This window comes from Monodon monoceros, unplaced genomic scaffold (assembly GCF_005190385.1).
Source record: "Monodon monoceros isolate NGI ecotype Baffin Bay Population unplaced genomic scaffold, NGI_Narwhal_1 Super_Scaffold_18, whole genome shotgun sequence".
Classification (NCBI taxonomy): Eukaryota; Metazoa; Chordata; class Mammalia; order Artiodactyla; family Monodontidae; genus Monodon; species Monodon monoceros.
The window spans coordinates 22,659,261-22,678,688 of NW_021703774.1; the positions used below are offsets into that span (position 1 = coordinate 22,659,261).

The 19,428-nt window shown below is 43.6% G+C and overlaps 1 pseudogene; it reads right to left on the minus strand.

The window, feature by feature from the left end:
- The window catches only part of LOC114897807, a 10,224-nt pseudogene extending 2,316 nt beyond the window's left edge, over positions 1-7,908 (minus strand).
- Between the last annotated feature and the right edge of the window lie 11,520 nt (positions 7,909-19,428).

A 19,428-nucleotide genomic window follows, 5' to 3' on the forward strand; every position in this document is an offset into this window, starting at 1 on the left:
GTGTGTGTGTGTGTGTGTGTGTGTGTGTGTGTGTGTGTGTGTGTGTGTTCAAGGACGTATCTATGGTACTAAATCAAATAGCAAAGAAAGATTTATAATGAAAAGTAATAGTCTCCCACTCCATCCTTCCCCACTCTTCAAACGTCACTTCTGACAGTTTACCTCCCAAACCAGAAACAGTATGCTCGATTTCTTACCTTAGACGTATCTGTTGACTCCCTGCTACGAAAAACAAGGGTTTAGCTCTTTTCCCCCCCTCATTCTGGATTCCATCCTCCTCTCAAATTTTTAATAAACGCATTGGTAATTTTAGTTATTTTCATCACTTTTGCAAATTTAAACAATATACAAAAATCTCTATTTCTTGCTCCCTGAGCTGCAGACAGTGTCTTATTTTTGCATCATGTAAAACTAGACTATGAAGCGACCATGTCTTGCACCTCCTCACCCAGCCTGGTCTCCCAACCCTGTACTAGCTACACCTTGGCATTTGCGATGTCAAGACTGGTAACCTTAACGTTCTGTTTAGTCCTTTGTTTATAAGTTGATTTTAAATGCTGAAAACAAGTAAGTGACATTTATGTTACCATTATTATGTAAATATTCTTTTTTTTTTTTTTTTAATATTCTTTATTGTAGAGCCAAAAAAAAAAAAGCTATGGGTCCAAAATAAACCCTGGGCCACTCATTCTAAGCGAAGTAAGTTAGAAAGAGAAGGACAAATACCATATGATATCACTTATATGTGGAATCTAAAATATGACACAAATGAACTTATCTATGAAACAGACTTACAGACATAGAGAACAGACTTGTGGTTGCCAAGGGGGAGGGGGTGTGGGAGAGGGTTGGACTGGGAGTTTAAGATTAGCAGATGCAAACTATTATACATAGAATGGATAAACAACAAGGTCCTACTGTATAGCACAGGAAACTATATTCAATATCCTGTGATAAACCATAATAGAAAAGAATATGAAAAGAATACATATATGTATATGTATAACTGAATCACTTTGCTGTACACCTGAAACTACCACAATATTGGAAATCAACTATATATTCAATTAAAAATCATTCTGAGAATACTAATTATAATTTTTGAGCATTTTATGTTCCCAAATAATATTTGTTTGCTCTAGAGTCAGTCCTTCAAAGGGGACCAACCTAAGGAATCACCTATTACTTTGGAGAAAGTAGGGCTGTGGGTCTTCACTATCAAAATTTGGTCTTTGGCAAAGACCTGAGGCCATGTCTCCTCATTGTGAATTTAGGTCAGCGTGCTTCTTGTACGAGGATGCATGCATTTCAGCCTCATCTTCAGTGAGAGGCTGACTAGCGCTCTGTGAGCAAAAGAGACATCCCTGGACATCACCCAAGTCCCTTGTCCAAGGGCAGCTTCTAGGCTCCCCCAGGGGCACTAACCACAGAACTGTGCAGCCCCTTGACTCTTTCCTGAGGAAGATTTCTCTAAGAAAAGGGTTCCCCTCCCCAACTTTCCCCAGAGCCTGGAGAAGCCTCTGAGGTGGACAAACTGAAGGACTGGGATGTAGGAGCCCAACACTTTGCCCAAAATCCTGCAGAAGGAAAGCAACCGGTGTGCCCCACAGAAGCCTGAAGAGGCAGTGAGATTGCGAATGAGACTCGGGGCTGAAGCTGACACGCTGTTTGCAAAAGAGCACAGCGCAGCCCTTGCCCCTTAACCTGCTCGCGACCACTTACAGCGGGCAGCCTCTCAGAGGAAGATGTTGCTATCGCCCTATGTTAACACGGCCTGTTACTGGGTGTCTATAAACAGAATAATACTTTTTTTTTTTTTAAAGCCTTCAGAGTCCTTGCAAGAAGGAAGGCTCCAGCTGGAGTGGATGGGATGACCTCTGCCAGGCGGTCTGGCTACAGAACCCTGAGGCCAAAGCCCTAAGGCGGGTCTCTCAGTCCTGAGGACTTGTTTGCCTTGTCCCGGAATGAGAAGCCATCTCCCTCTGAGGGAGGCCAGAGGAGGGAGGCTGAGGGAGGCTGAGCCCTTGCCACCCCTTTGGGCCTATGTAGGAGAATGCCAGGAAGGAGAGAACAGGGAAGGGTGGAGGGAGGAGTTTCACAAAGGATGCAGCAGAGATGGGCCCTTGCTTCTGTGGTACCCTATTCCTTCCTTTGCCTTCACCACATCGCTGTGGCCGCTTCTTAATTTGTTAACAGTGGGAGGGAAGTCTAGAACTTCCTGGAATCCAGCCTCAGCCGATGTGAAACTTGTCCAGCCAGACCCCAGAGGTCTTGGCAAATCAGCTTCCTGCCTCCCAGAGGCTGAAGCCCTGTCAAGAGGACAGAGCCCCCTTCAGGAAAAGCATTTATGAGTAGGGCAGGGAGGTCAACCCTGGAACCCCTAATGGTGCCGCCTTTGCTCCAAAGGAGCGAGACAGAGCAGACCCTGTGGCTCCGAGATCCCCGTCCAAAGGCTCAGCGCCCATCGCTTACATCTACCTGGGTCTCCTTGTCATCACACACATTCCATTTCTACCCTCACAACAATGGGGGCCTTTGAGAAGGAAAACTGAGGCCAAAACACACAAATTATATCACCCAAGGCCATGAGCCTGAATGTCAGGGACACCACTGGGATTTGAACGCAGGCCCCCTGACCAGGGTAGACCACGCCCGCAGCACCTTAATCTCGTGGGTAAACAATCTCTTAATCTCAGTAGGTGGGCCACTTCTGGTCAGCCAGCTCATCCCATCTGCAGTTCATTCATTCAATCAGCATTCACTGAGCACCTATCAATCACCAGACACCTCAGGGCTGGGGAGACAAAGACAGGGTCCCAGCAGTAGGAAGTCCACCCTTAGTAAACAGACAGCTGCACGGGGTGATAAGTGTGGCTGGGCTGACGTGAGGCTAATGTGGATTCTCCCTAGCTCCCCAGTGAGCAGTCGATGTCAGATTTCCCTTCCTCTTGGGTTTGGGACACTTCCACGCTGACTGGCAGAGGTAGCCCTGCCATCCACTGAGCTTTGGGGTTGGAAAAGGCCGTGGCACAGTGACTCACGGCTGTGATTCCTTATGACCTGTCTGTGCCACAGCCTTGACTACAAAGCAAGTGTCATTCTTGACACCCCAAGGACACTGGCCAGGCTGCCTGTAGGCCTGTTAATGTGACCAGGCTTGGCAACAGTGTCCATGAACTGGTGCTCAAAGCACCTGAAGAAATAAGACAGGGCCTAAAAGAAAGAAGGGTGATGAGTCAGGGAATGCGTGGCTGAGACCCAAATCAGAGGTGCTGGCTTCTTTGTGCAGCAGGAACCCTTCCCTGCTTCTGAGTGGCCCCAGCGCCCGCTCCCCAGACCGAGCCCAGCTCTACCTTGTCGCAAGTCAGGTGGCCTGGAGCTGCGCTCCGTGCCTTAGTTTCCACATCTATTGAATAAGGAGGATGACAATAGAGCCTCCATTGTAGGGTTATTTGAATTAGTATTTGTTAAGCACTTAAAGAGTTCCCAGGACATGGAAAACACTATGGAAGGGCTTTTTAAAAAAATAAAAGAAGGGATCCAAGAGGCAGTGGCCCTGTTACCTTCAGCCAGGATCCCCTCCATGGAGCATGGAGAAGTCGAAAGAGGACAGGCTTAATCAACAGGAAGGTAGCACTGTTGGTGGAATGTAAATTGGTGCAGCCACTGTAGAAAACAGTATAGAGGTTCCTCAAAAAACAAAAATAGAGCTACCGTATGGTCCTGAAATCCCACTCCTGGGTATATATCCAGAGAAAACTATAATTCGAAAAGATACATGCAACCCAATATTCATAGCAGCACTATTCACAATAGCCAAGACATGGAAGCAACCTAACTGTCCATCAACAGATGAATGGATAAAGAAGATGTGGTATATATATATATATATATATATATATATATATATATACTGTGTATATGTATATATAATATTCCATTGTGTATATATATACACAATGGAATATTACTCAGCCATAAAAAAGAATGAAATAATGCCATTTGCAGCAACATGGAAAGACCTAGAGATTATCATACTAAGTGAAGGAAGTCAGAGAAAGATAAATACCATATGATATCACTTACATGTGGAATCTAAAAAATGATACAAATGAACTTATTTACAAAACAGAAACAGACTCACAGACATAGAAAATAAACTTATGGTTACCAAAGGGGAAAGGTGGGAGGATAAATTAGGAGTTTGTAATTAGCAGATACAAACTACTATATACAAAATAGATAAACAACAAGGACCTACGGAATAGCACAGGGAACTATATTCAATATCTTGTAATAAACTATAATGGAGAAGAATCTGAAAAAGAATATATATCTGAATCACTTTGCTGTATACCTGAAACTAACACAGCACTGTAAATCAACTAACTTCAATAAACAAAAACAAAACCAAAAAACAGGAAGGTAGCATTATTCAGGCACCAAATTAGTAAAGACTTCTTTTGAGAAGTTAATAGTCAATGTTGCAGAGAGAGCAGTGAGAAGGTGCCAGGTGCATTTACAGGTGCCACCTTTGCTGCAGTAATTTGGTCATATATATCAAGGGCCTTAAAAATATTCATAAACTTGCCCCAGTAAGTCTCCTTTTAAATGAATCTGTCCCACAGAGATAATTTGAGATTTAGACAACAGTTGAAACACAAAGATTTTCTACAGCATTTCATACAATTACCAAAAATATTAAGAAAATGCCCAACAAAAGAAAGATAAATACACAAAATAAATTGTTAAATAGTCATTAAAAACCATGTTCAGAAGAATTTTAAATGGCATAAAGAAAGCTCACACTATGCAATGTCAGTTAAAAAGGAATATGTATCATCATTAAAATGTATGATTTCATGCTGGAAAGGGTGTGGAGAAAAGGGAACCCTCCTACACTGTTGATGGGAATGTAAATTGGTGGAGCCACTATAGAAAACAGTATGGAGGGTCCTTAAAAAACTAAAAATAGAGTTATCATATGAGCCAGCAATCCCCCTTCTGGGCATATATCCAGACAAAACTATAATTTGAAAAGATGCATGTGCCCCGATGTTGAAGGTAGCACTATTTACAATAGCCAAGATGTGGAAACAACCTAAATGTCCAACAACAGATGAATGGATAAAGGAGATGTGGTACATATATACAGTGGAATATTACTCAGCCATAAAAAAAGAATGAAATAATGCCATTATCATACTGAGTGAAGTAAGTCAGACAGAGAAAGACAAATACCATATGATATCACTTATATGTAGAATCTAAAAGATAACACAAATGAACTTATCTACGAAACAGAAACAGAAACATACTCACAGACATAGAGAACAGACTTGTGGTTGCCAAGGGGGAGGGGGTACAGGAGAGGGTTGGGTTAGGAGTTTGGGACTAGCAGATGCAAACTATTATTTATAGAATGGATAAACAATAAGGCCCTACCGTATAGCACAGGGAACTATATTCAATATCCTGTAATAAACCATAATGGAAAAGAATATGAAAAAAATGTATGATTTCAGTCAACGCACACAGGAGAAAAAAAAAGAAATTTACCAATGTGTTAACAATGATTACTACTGAGTTGAAGAAATCTGGGTGATTTTTAGTATCATCTTTATATTTCTTCTGTATTTTCCAGAATTTCTGAAGGCCTTTTTTAGTAATCAGAAAAATGAGATTTTTGTTTTGCTTTGCTTTGTTTTTAATGCACAATCTCTGCAGTTAAAACAGATAAATTCTGACAATAACCTGCCTGCTTAGGAGCTTGGGCAAGTTATTTAAGCACTCTTGATAACTCGGTTTGATGCACCACAAAATGGGGGAAAGAATACCTACTTCATGAAGAATGGAGGATGAGAAAATGAAGTAAAGCCAGCACCTGACGGTTCCGTCCACCACACCTTAGGCCAGGGAAGATGCCATTGGGGAAGAGTCCCATCCTCCCTTGGGATGTCAGAAGAGACCTTCTGAGAGTTTACAGACTGGCTTTGCTGCCCTTACAATTTTGAAAAACATTCAGAAGGAACGTGCTTCTTGGCTGCATAAGCTGTATCCATTAACCCACACAAAGAAATTTCCTTCCAAGCATTCAATTGAAAGAGCATTCGTAAAACGGTCTTGCAGACAAAAGTTGTCAAGAGCTGTTCAAGGGTTGGGGATTGTTGTTGGTAAGAATTGTGTGACACATTGGAATATTTTTCAGCCACAAAAAAGAAAATCCTGCCATTTGAATAAGTGGGATGGAGCTGAAGGACATTATGCTAAGCAAAATAAGCAAGACACAGAAAGAGAAATACCACATCTCACTTTATGTGGAATTTAAAGAACAGTCAAACTCCTAGAATCAGAGAGAAGGATGGTGGTTGCCGGGATGGGGGGAGGGGGAAGTGGGGTGATGTTGGTCAAAAGTACAGCGTTTCAGTTATGCAAGATGAATAGGTTCTGGAGACCTAATGTACTGCATGGTGACTATAGCTAATAATACTGTATCGTATAACTGATATCTGCTAAGAGGATGTAGCTTAAATCTTCTCAACACACACACATACAAATGGTAAGTACAGAGACGTGATAGATACATTAATTAGCTGGATTGTGGTGATCATTTCACAATATATAAGTACATCAAAACATCAAGTTGGGGCTTTCCTGGTGGCGCAGTGGTTGAGAGTCCGCCTGCCGTTGCGGGGGACGCAGGTTCGTGCCCCGGTCCGGGAGGATCCCACATGCCATGGAGTGGCTAGGCCCGTGAGCAACGGCCGCTGAGCCTGCGCGTCCGGAGGCTGTGCTCTGCAACGGGAGAGGCCACAACAGTGAGAGGCCCGCGTACCGCAAAAAAACAAACGAAAAAAACAACTGCCCAAATCAATGCACTGAATCCCACACGCAAGCACGCACCAAAGAGAACTTTCCTCATCTCCCATGTACGTAAGTCAGGATAGTGGTTACCTTGGAGGGGTGGTGACCAGAGGAGGCATAAAAGGGGCTTTGGGGACGCTGGTGATATTGATTCTCAATCTGGATGCTGGTCACACAGTTCATTTGTAAAAAATTCACATTGGACTGCATGATGTAGTCACTGTTCTGTATGTATGTATGTATGTTATATTCAATAATATGTTTATTTTAAGACCCCATTAACGAAAAGGCAAGCCGAAAGTAGGAGGAGATATTTGCAACACAGAAAAAGTATGCCGGTACATATATCACTTAGCTCTTTGCCAGCGTGTTAAATTAAGGGCTTTTCCTTCTAAGATCTCTTCATCCTTCTCTAACTATGCATTTTTATGTGTTTCTATAGATATGTGTGATTTGAAAATAAATTATTCTTTGTGTTTATTGAACAGATTTTCCCTCATTACAAACTTTTAAATGCAGATGAGTGGAAATTCTGCTTTCTCTGGGGAAATTTTTCAAATAATTTTGTTATGTTCTTCTTGGTTTCTTTCTTCCTCTAGTTAAAAGATTTGATATATTTCTTTTTAAAGCTCTTTACCCGATATTCTCAGTTTCTCTCCCTCCCTACATCATCACAAAGCGCTAGGAAGTCAGGAGGAGACACACGCTGTCAGCATGCCCCACCTTGATTTGACGGAAGAAGAAAATGAGACCTTCAGTCCAGCTACCTGATCAGGAGGCTGTGGATACAAGGAAGAGAGGGAGAAAACCTGGGTTCCTAACAGTCAAGTGCAGCCCCTTGCAAGGTCACAACCACGTTCTAATATCAGTACTTTTATAAAAGCGCATTTAGGACAAGTGAGCAAGTGACACTAAATCACGGCAGGTCACGCCCCCTGCAGACAGCCCGACAGCGCCCATTCAGCCAGGCGCTCATCAGAGCATCTTTACCGAGCCCACGGCAGCGACCCAGACGGCCAGGTCTGCATCTTGTGAAGCTCCCATTCCAAGGAGAGGAGACAGACAATAAACAAGCCACCAAAGAAGCCAGATAATGTGAAGGAAGTAAACAGGGTGCTGAAAGAGAGAGTGACTGGGGAGGCCTCACCAAGGAGGCAACATCTGGAGTGAGAATGAACCAGTGCCAAGGGAGCAGGGAAGATGGTTCCAGGCAGAGGGCAACGTGAGTGTGGGGCTGGGAAAGGGCTTGGCTTGTTCCGGGATCAGGAAGCGGCCCGCGTGGCCAGAGCACAGAGGCCGAGGGGCGGAAGCTGGAGGAGGGCATCCCAGCCATGGGAAGCCTCTGACTGAGAGCCATGGGAAGCCACTGAGGAGTCTTAAGCAAAAAACGGACGTGATCTGATTTGCATGTTAAAAGATCATTCTCATGGATAAACAAAGTGTGGTACACACATACAATGGGATATTATTCAGCCTTGAAAAAGGTAGACATTCTGACACATGCTACAACCTTGAGGATATTACGCCGAGTAAAATAAGCTGGTCACAAAAGGACCAACACTGTGTGATTCCACTTACGCGACGTACCTAGAGTCATCAAGTTAATAAAGACAGAAAGTAGGATGGTGGTTGCCAGGGGCTGGAAGCAGGGGGGATGGGGAGTTACCGTTCAAAGCGTTCAGAGTTTCAGTTTGGGAAGATGAAGAAGTTCTGGAGGCGGACCGTGGTGACAGTTGCACAACAATGTGCATGTAATTAATGCCAGTGAAGTGTACGCTTAAAAATACTTAAAATAGTAAATTGTATGTTATGTATATTTTACCACAATAAAAGAAAAACATTTTAAAGGTAATTCTACGTGCTGTGTAGAGGATGAACAGCAGGGTTGGGGCTTCAGAGATGAAGCTGAGAGACCTTCGAAGACTAAAGTGCTGAGGGCAGCCTGTCGGAGGGGTGGAGGCCTGACTAGGCAGTGGCCATGGGGGTGAGAGGAGAGGGCAGATGTGCCGTCCAGGTCATTCCGGACTTGGCCACGGACTGGACTGGGGAGAAGGGGAGGGAGAGGTCAGTATGTCTGTGACCTAACAACAAATGACAATAACAGAATACAAAATGCAGTAACAAGAAAGCATTCCCAAATAAGTTGTGCTAGCGTAGGATTTCATATTTTCATTTTCAGAATTGTCTTTAACATTGTTGTATTTAAAAATGATGTATCTGGGCTTCCCTAGTGGCGCAGTGGTTGGGAGTCCGCCTGCCGATGCAGGGGACACGGGCTCGTGCCTCGGTCCGGGAAGATCCACATGCTGTGGACCAGCTGGGCCCGTGAGCCATGGCCGCTGAGCCTGCGCGTCCGGAGCCTGTGCTCCGCAACGGGAGAGGCCACAACAGTGAGAAGCCCGCGTACCGCCAAAACAAAAACAAAAACAAAAAACGATGTATCTTTTTTCCAACAAGATTTTAAAACCCACACATAAGGCCATTTACAGTCTCCAAACCCGGCCTGTCTCAGCACGCAGGACACTGCATCAGACCCCCGTCCATAGGGTCGTGTTCCAGTGGGGTCTGCTTCAGGAGCTCAGCATCCTCCTGACTCCCGGCTTTTGTCTGACAGCAGAGGGGAGCAAGTGCAGTCCCAACACTAGAAAACACGAGGCACCGAGACGGGTGCTTTAGGGAAATGATCTCGTTGAATCCTGGAGACAGCTCGGCATCCTCAAAGCTGTGTGCCCTGGGGCTGAGCATTTCCTATTTGTAAGCGTTAGTTTCCTGTCTGTAAAACAAGGATAACAATATCCTTTGAAGGGTTGCGGTGAGGAGCAAATTAAAGTATTTGAACAGTGTTTTCAACTCAGATTGTCTCTTTCTTTGGCAAGGCCTGGGAGGGTCTGCTGGAGGTTATGGGGGCAAAGAACAGCAGCTAAGCTTCCCCACCTCAGCCAGCCTTTGTCACTACGGCTGGACAGGGAAGGATTTTATGAATCACTGTGTGGCATGCACGTGCTACTTCTTAGTAAGAACGCCATCATTTTATACCCATTTTTTGTCTGGGGTGGAAGATCTTTTAAAACCCAGGCCCCCAGTCGTCTCCCAAGTGACCTGACGTCACTCCACCAGATGGAATGAGTCCTCCTTCTTCGTGCTGTGTCGCCTATGAATACGCTTCATTATTGCACCTTCTATGTATTGATAAAAAACTACTATAACCACGTTCTAGACACCTACTTTGGCTGCTGGATTTGAGCTCTGTGAGAAAGGCATCCCCAGGGCGGGGGAGAGTAGAGAACAGGGCAGGTGCTCAACGAGTATTTGTTAAAATAAAATTGAAATAAACCAAAGTGACGTTCCAGCAAAGGAGCCATAACATGTTTCATTGTTATAAAAATTATATACATGGGACTTCCCTGGTGGCGCAGTGGTTAAGAATCCTCCTGCCAATGCAGGGGACATGGTTTCGAGCCCTGGTCCGGGAAGATCCCACATGCTGCAGAGCAACTAAGCCCATGCGCCACAACCACTGAACCTGCGCTCTAGAGCACGGGAGCCACAACTACTGAGACCACGTGCCGCAACTACTGAAGCCCACATGCCTACAGCCTGTGCTCCACAACAGGACAAGCCACCGCAATGAGAAGGCTGCGCACCGCAACGAAGACCCAACACAGCCAAAAGTAGATAAATAAAAATTATATACATATACACATATATACATAATGGAATATTATACAGCCATAAAAAGAAGGAAATCCTGCCATTTTTGACAACATGGATGGACAAGGAGGGCATTATGCTAAGTGAAATAAGTCAGACAGAGAAAGACAAATACTGTATGATCTCCCACATATATGGAATCTAAAACAAAATAAAACAATGACTTGTAGATACAAAGAACAGATTAGTAGTTGCCAAAAAAAAAAAAAAGTAACCTGATCATAGGTCATAGAATATTTAGGGAATATATGAGATTAGAAAGAAGGGGGAGTAATCCATTTTCACATCCCCCAGTGATAATTTTGGTAAACATTAACCCGTATTTCTTTTTTTTATATATATTTATTTATTTTATTTTTATTTATTTGGCTGCACCGGGTCTTAGCTGCGGCATGCAGGATCTTTGTTGTGGTGTGGAGGATCTTTAGTTTTGGCATGCGAGATCTTTAGTTGCAGCATGCGGGATCTCTAGTTGTGGCATGTGGGTTCTAGTTCCCTGACCAGTGATCGAACCCAGGCCCCCTGCATTGAGAGGGCAGAGTCTTAACTGCTGGACCACCAGGGAAATCCCAACCTGTATTTCTTTCCAGTCATTTTTTCCTAGATGTGCTCTGTTTTTACATAATGATTTTGTAATTTATACATGCAATTTTTAAATCTGGCCTCTTTTAACATTATAACTGTTACAATATTTCATTCTTAAATCTCAAGGTCAGTTTTCATTCTTTTTTCCCTCTTTGATCTGGATTATCCATTTTTCCAAAAATCATATTTCTAAAATAACAATATAAAGAATTAATGTCTCGAAGCTTTCAAAATTGCTTTATCAATAAACCCTGTTTTTATAAATTGAATCTTATATAGAACTCCAATATACAAAGAGATAATACTTTATTCAAATAAAATCATTTTCTAAGTCAAAAGCCTGGTATTTGCCTGTGGCAACATCAGTCAATTCGCACACTAAGGCTATTTAGATGAAGACAAAATTGGAGCCTGGGGATATATTACAGCCTCTGAGGAGCCACACCCACAGAATCACGGCACCTTGAACACCCTGGGATTCTGTGGCAGCTCCATAGAGAAGGGGACAGACCTGCCAGCTCCCCAGGAGCCTGGCAGATGGGTTTCCCTCCCCATGCCAGGCTGTGACCAGTCAAGACTTCCAGGCAGTTCCAGAAGCCTCCCTAATTCCGCCAAGTGAACGGAGGAGAGGAAGAAGCATCTCTGAGGAACCCCATCTACCTCGACACTCACATAGGGTGACTTGGGGGATTGCCTTTAAACAAAGCAGCCACTTATCTCTGATTTTCCAGGGCAGAGGCTGGGATTTTGTCCTCCCCACCCCCAGCCTGATTTCTCCCTTCTGCCCCTCTCCTGCAGTCCCCTCTCACTCAATCTGTGGTCAAGGGCTTCCCTGGTGGTGCAGTGGTTAGGAATCTGCCTGCCAATGCAGGGGACACAGGTTAGAGCCCTGGTCCGGGAAGATCCCATGTGCCGCGGAGCAACTAAGCCCGTGCACCACAACTACTGAGCCCACGTGCCACAACTACTGAAGCCCACGTGCCTGGAGCCCATGCTCCACAACAAGAGAAGCCACTGCAATGAGAAGCCTGCGCATCACAACAAAGAGTAGCCCCCACTCACTGCAACTAGAGAAAGCCTGTGTGCAGCAAGGAAGACCCAACGCAACAACAACAAAAATAATTAAAAAAAAAAAATCTGTGGTTGAACCTTCCAACAGCCTTTCTGAAGAGATGAGAGCGAAGGAAGAGAAGATGGTATATTTTCTTGTGTCTCTGCGTTTCGGGACAGGAAGCTAGCGCTGGTCAGAGGCCTCTTCTGCCGGCTGGAGTGAGGGCAGTGAGGGGCAGTAGTACAAGCTGGAGCATCAGTGCACACAGTTCCCACTAAAGTGACCTGAGGACACCGGGCAGAAATAAATATGTCAGAGGTGTACAAAATACAGCTGTACCCGCCTCCCATAATTTGTTTTATAACACAAAAATAAAGCAATTGTTACACAAGGATACTCCAATTCCTCTGGCAGAAAACAACAGCAAATGATCAGGAGAGAGTTGTTTGTTGAGAAGTAGCTCTGGGATATTCAGCAAGCCTGTAAATGAGTTATTAACACCTGGTAGAGTGGAAGCTGAAATGCAATACGGGAATCTAAGAATCAGAATGGATAGAGCCTGGTCAAATCCAGGCCAGCTGCCCCTGACCCTCTGTCTGTCACCTCACCTCGGAGCAGGCTCCCACCCTGCCCTGCTCCTGTTCACATTTGTTGGTGCCCAGCACCCTCTACTGGCAACAAGAAAAGTCTTTCTTCCTCCAGAAATTGGCAGTTTTGTCACTTGGCAGGTGGTGAGCAACAGAATCCCTTTCTGTAGGGTTGCCCTTCCTGCCCAATTTGAGATTGCTGTCAGATTTTATTTTGATAAAATATTAAGTTCCAGTCATTTTCCACAAAGACCTTCAAAGGCACCTACGTTTACAAGCAAAGGTTTCAAAGGCACTCCGTGGGATATGCCATATGATGGATGATGAATATATTTGGAATTCTATGCTTATTGTTTTTAAAAAATACATCATATTAGGGCAGTAGTACATTCATTCGTTCATATTTTTTGAGCAGCTTCTATGTACCAGGTACTAGAAAACAGACAAATATTTCTGCCCTGATGGAGCTTATCTCTATGGGGTGGGGGGGGGGGGAGAGGGACATTTAATAAACAAGTAAAATAAATAGTATGAAATTGGTGGTACAATAAAGAATACGCAGGAAAGAAAGGTACAGATGTGTATGGGGGAGGGGTAACTGCCTTTTTAAATTAGTGAGGATATCTGGAGATAGAATGTTCTGGGCAGAGGGAAGTTGGTGCAAAGCTCTGGAAGCAGAGTGTCTTTGGTGTGTTGGGTTTGTCCAAGAAGCAGCAAGGAGGCCGCCTTGGCTGAGGTGGAGTGAGGCAGGGAGGAGATGAGGTCAGAGAGGGGTGAGGGCATAGACTGTGAAGGGGTTGCCGGGGATTGTAAGCAAGCACTTGGGCTTTTTTTTTTTTTTAAAGGGCTTCAAATGCTTGGCTTTTTGCTTTTTTTTTTTTTTTTAATTTTTGGCTGTGTTGGGCCTTCATTTCTGTACGAGGGCTTTCTCTAGTTGTGGCAAGCGGGGGCCACTCTTCATCGCGGTGCACGGGCCTCTCACTACCGCGGCCTCTCTTGCTGCGGAGCACAGGCTCCAGACGCGCAGGTTCAGTAGTTGTGGCTCACGGGCCTAGTTGCTCCGCGGCATGTGGGATCTTCCCAGACCAGGGCTCGAACCCATGTCCCCTGCATTAGCAGGCAGATTCTCAACCACTGCGCCACCGGGGAAGCCCAAGCACTTGGGCTTTTTATTCAGAGGCAGATGGGGCTCTAAACAGATAAGTGACATGATCTGGGGTACACACCCCCAAGTGTTTTACTGATAGACGTGCACAATTAATGTTTGGAAACTAGAGGTCTGCAGAATGAACTCTAAAATCAGCCCACTGTTTCCTTTCACTGAGACCCACATTGGAAGAGGAAACGTGAGCTGTCTTGAAAGATGAGAACTTCAACAAGCAGATGTGACAGGCCTTCCGAGACTAATCGTCATTCCTATGCTAAACCTCTAAGTGCAGCAAGTGATCTAGTTGGTAAACTGAGGTATCCAGCACTGGGGGCCTTCTCCGTACTGAATGCCCATTTTCATTGAGTATTTGTCTACACTCCTAATTCCTCACTCTCTTCCTTACTAGTCCTGATTCCTTACCTGAATCAGACTTCTCCCCAGAAACAAGTCGACAGACAGATGGCTTAGAGGGCCTGTGTGTCACAGTGACACCTGGATTCCCCGTGTTCTAGATCAGACACACAAGGAGTGTCATGAAGTTTAACAGTTGGTACCTTCCCGATTTTGATCAGAGCCAGCCTAGACTTGTTAATACCTGCTATTAAAATACTGGACTTTCTGGGAGGCACTTTTAATTTAGAAAAACCACTAACAGGGGCTGGTTCAGGTTGGTAATCTGAGAACATACATTTAACTCCTTCTTGCAAACTCCCACTTAAGTGACCAAAGGACTATAACAAGAAAACTCTGTATTAGTACTAGAAATGGAGGAGAGAGAAAGGGTGCTACCTTCAAATCAAAGTGTGAGCAAGTAAGGAAAATGAGTCAGACAGAGGAAGACAAATTCACAATCTGACTTATATATAAGGAAAAAAAATCAAGCTCATAAAAAAAAACAAAAAACAGAGAGAGAGATCAGACTTGTGGTTACCAGAGGTGGAGGGTGGGAGAGGGGGAACTGGAGGAAGATAGTTAAAAGGTACAAATTTATAAGATTAAAAAGTACTAGGCTGTGATAACCTATATAAGAATCTAAAAAAGAATGAATAAATGTATACGTATAACCGAATCACTTTGCTGTACACCCGAAAGTAATACAACATTGTAAATCAACTATATTCCAGTAAAATTAAAAAAAAAATTTTTTTTTAAGTACTAGGGATGTAACGTATGACAGGACTATAGCCAACACTGCTGCCTGGCATGTAGGAAAGTTGTTACAAGTAAATCCTAAGAGTTCCCATCACAAGAATTTTTTTTCCTTTTTTCTTTTCCTTTTATTGTATATATTTGGGAAGATGGATGTTAGTTGAACCTACTGTGGTAATCATTTCACAATATATGTAAATCAAATCATCATGCTGTATGTCTACAACTTATACAGTGATGTATGTCAACTATTTCTCAATAAAGCGGGAAAAATAGAAGTGTGAGCCAGGGCTTTCCTGGTGGCGCAGTGATTGGGAGTCCGCCTGCCGATGCGGGGGACATGGGTTCGTGCCCTGGTCCGGGAGGATCCCACATGCCGCGGAGCGGCTGGGCCCGTGAGCCATGGCCGCTGAGCCTGCGCGTCCGGAGCCCACAACAGTGAGAGGCCCGCGTACCGCAAAAAAAAAAAAAAAAAAGCGTGAGCCATTGGAATGGACCCCAGCAGAAGCTCATTAACATCCCCACCCGTGGACCAGTGAGAGCTGGACAAACTACAGCCACATATGATGAGGTCAAGATGGTCAGTCTCGGTTCACCGTGAACCTCCTTACTTCCGGTCTTTAATGCTACAAGGGGCAATTTCAGAATTATGATCTTCTTACTTTGCCAGTCAAGGTCATTTTGCTTTGGGGAGCAGGGTGAGGGCTGCTCATACTTCCACACTCAGTGAAGCAGGGCACAGCTCGAGCTGGCAACTGAAGGGCATAACCACGCCACTTGGGAAAGGGGCACTGGCCCAGCCAACTTCATGCTGCCACAACAGCAAAATTCTTTGGACACGGCTGCCCAAATCTCTCACACGTGAAAGAACCTCTAATCTGACAAAGTAAACCTCCACTAAATCTAAACTCTCCCCTTCCCCCTTTGAGTGTGCTTTTTAAGATTTGCACAGGTACCCACATAATTTGAAGAAAATGGATTTCAACTACCTGAACTAGAAAAATAATCCCAAGCAACAGAAGAACATACTGTGGCAACCGTGAATAAATACCCTTCAGATGCCCTGGTGGAGAGCATCATTGACTGATGGTCCCATCGGCTGCCCCTGGATCCACCAGGTTCACCCCAGCCTACACTTCCCGGGGACTCTTTCTAGCCAATGAGCATGGTGGGGTACTAAGGCAGGCCCATTCAGCGACATGCTGGATTCCAACAGATGACTTTGGCTTGAATCTCCATCCGCCTGGCTGAATCTTTCTTGGAACTGTAGTCCGAGATTCTTCCCATCTCCTTTCTTCCCTCTCCTTCCATGGGTGTCAAACCTAGATCTAAAGCCTCTCCCTACCTTCTCTGGCACCAGCCCCCAGCCCCAGCCCCCAATGAATCTCTTGTATATCTAATCCCATCCTAGCAGACCTAAATGCACGCACATGCAGACATACTAAAAAATCGAAAAATTGTAAAGAAATCAATTTGAGGGATTAGAGGAAAGGTGCCCTTATGAAAGAGAAACAGTAAACATAGAAGACCCTAAAGCACATGCATACCGACTTTCAAGAGAACACATCTAAAAACAGAAGCAAGTAAGCATGAAGAGGGACTAATCTGAGAGTGAGAAAGATTCTCTAAGGGAAAAACCTAATTGTTGACAACCTCAGGAGGAGTGGTAAACAGCAGATTGGATGTGGCGAAATATCAGGTTCCATGGAAACAGAGCAGAGAATAAAGGCAAGAATCAAATAATAGGAGAATAATGGTCTAAAATTAAAAGGCTAGTCTTCAGACCTCAAAAAGGTTACCCAACACTAAGAAATATTAAGGAAGAGACCATACCTAGAAATAACATGGTGACATTTTTAAATCTAAAGGATATAGAGGTATCTATCTAAGGAGAAAAATTCACATTGTACACAATACAAAAGAAACTCAAAATCAGACAGAAAGCCTCTCTTCTGCAATACTCTATCCCAGAAAACAAAAGCAAGTATCTATTGTTTTTAAAGGAGAAGATTGTAAGCTAAGGATTTGATATCCAGTCACGGTATCACATATGCAAAGGTAACAGAAAAACACTGCCAGGTATGTGACGGTTCAGAAAGTGCACCACCCATATACTCTTTATTTAAAGAAAAAAAAGAAAGAAATTAAGAATACCAGCAGAAGACAAAAAAAATAGTAATAATTAAAGAACTGGGGCTTCCCTGGTGGCGCAGTGGTTGAGAGTCCGCCTGCCGATGCAGGGGACATGGTTTCATGCCCCGGTCCGGGAAGATCCCACAGGCCGCGGAGCGGCAGGGCCCGTGAGCCATGGCCGCTGAGCCTGCGCGTCCAGAGCCTGTGCTCCGCAACGGGAGAGGCCACAAGTGTGAGAGGCCCGCGTACCACAAAAACAAAAACAAAAACAAAAAAACAAAGAACTGGCCAGACTATGTAGTATGATACTGGAACACTAATTTGGGCCCAAATAAAAACTGAGACATTACAAAGGGAAGGGAAGGGAAGGGAAGGGAGTGGAGTGAAGATACAGTAAAAAAAAATAGCAATTAAGGGAAACCAGGAAAAACAGAGCGGTGTCTCCGTAAGGTTGTTTCTATCATCATGAAACAAGGTAATGTCCAAAATATTCCTGAAAGAAGATAATAAAGAAAAAAATGCACTTCTTTTTGATTCCTTAGGTAACTATTTACTGTCCAGCTTTGCCCAAGGCATTTCATTGAACAGCTGTTTTCTGTGTAATAACCATACTTCTATATAAACAGAGAGCCCCTGGTAATACCGTGAAGGGAATTTTGGCAGTGGCTTTCTCCTTTACAGGAACAACGTTTGAAAAATCAGACAAAATCAATAGCTAAGCACGTCTAATGAATGCTGTGCAGAGTTTAGCCCATTACATTTATGCCTTATGTAGTCTTCACAACCCTACCATTATTCCTTTTACAGCTGAACAGACTGATTCCCAGAGAGGTTAAATAATTTTTCCAAAGCCACATAGCTTGTGAAGTGTATGAGCTAGGACTGGAAATATCTCCAAATCCAAGTTCTCCATCACTACACTAAAATGCTTCATTTTCTCCAGAATAAAAGCACTTGCACACAAAATTGTGCCTATAATTTTACTAGTAGTTTTACAGAAACCCTACTGAGTTGTTAGGAACCATTAATACGTGTGTATGAACAATTTCACCACGTAAAATCATCCCTTCATAACTCAAAACATATGGACTCTTGCAATTCAGTTTATAAAGATATAGATACACACACATCTGTAATGCAGTACTAGAGGTTCTGCTCCTAATATGGCTGAGCAGCTTCTTTTGGACCAACCTCCTGTTGTTAATAGGTATAAACTCTGGACAAAATACAAAAAAACAACTAACTGAATACACTGGAGAATGACCAGAAGCAGGCAGAGGTCACACTTCAAAGAAAAGAATAGCACTGCGGAAGTCTCCCACTTTTACAGTTTTTAGTCCCTATTCTATACCTTGCCAGGCAGCTAGAACTCTGATGGAAAAATTGCAGAGTATTGTTGATAAGAATTCAGGGAAATCACAGCTGCAGGAAAGTGAGGGAGGAGGTCCTGCAAGGCAGAGCCAGAGAAGGTAAGCCAAAAATTCTGTCTACTTTAACTCTGCCCCCTGAAACACACAGGCACAGGGCAGACTCTAAGCAGCAACTGAGATATGAGGTGCTGCCCACCTAGAAAAAGAGTTTAGCGTTTGAGTCCAGCCAAGTTAAATGCCTAATAGGAAACAAAGAGCTATACTCTTGAAGGCATATAACAGAATCCAGAATCTCTGTAAAATCATTCACCGTATCCAAGATACAACCTAAAACTACTTGACATGTGAACAATCAGGAAACTGAGATCCATTTTCAAGAAAATCAACAAAGACTGAGCCTGAGATGATCCAAGTGTCAGAACAAGCAGACAAGGATTCTAAGGCTGCTTTTTCAAGTTTACGTGGAACACTCATCTAGACAGACCATACACTGTGTCATAATACAAGTCTCAATAAAACTGAAAGGATCGAAATCATAAACAGGCTATTTTCTGACCACAGTGGAATTAAAAGCAGAAACCAGTAACAATAAAATACTTAGGAGAAAAAACAAACATTTGTTCTATGTTACGCCATCCATAAAAATTAACTCAAATGGATTAAAGACTTGAACTTAAGACCTGAAACCATAAAACTCCTAGAAGAAAACATAGCGGTAAGCTCCTTGACATAGGTCTTGGCAATGATTTTTTTCAATCTGACACCAAAAGTATAAGCAACAAAAGCAAAAATAAACAAATGGAAATATATCAAACTAAAAAGCTTCTG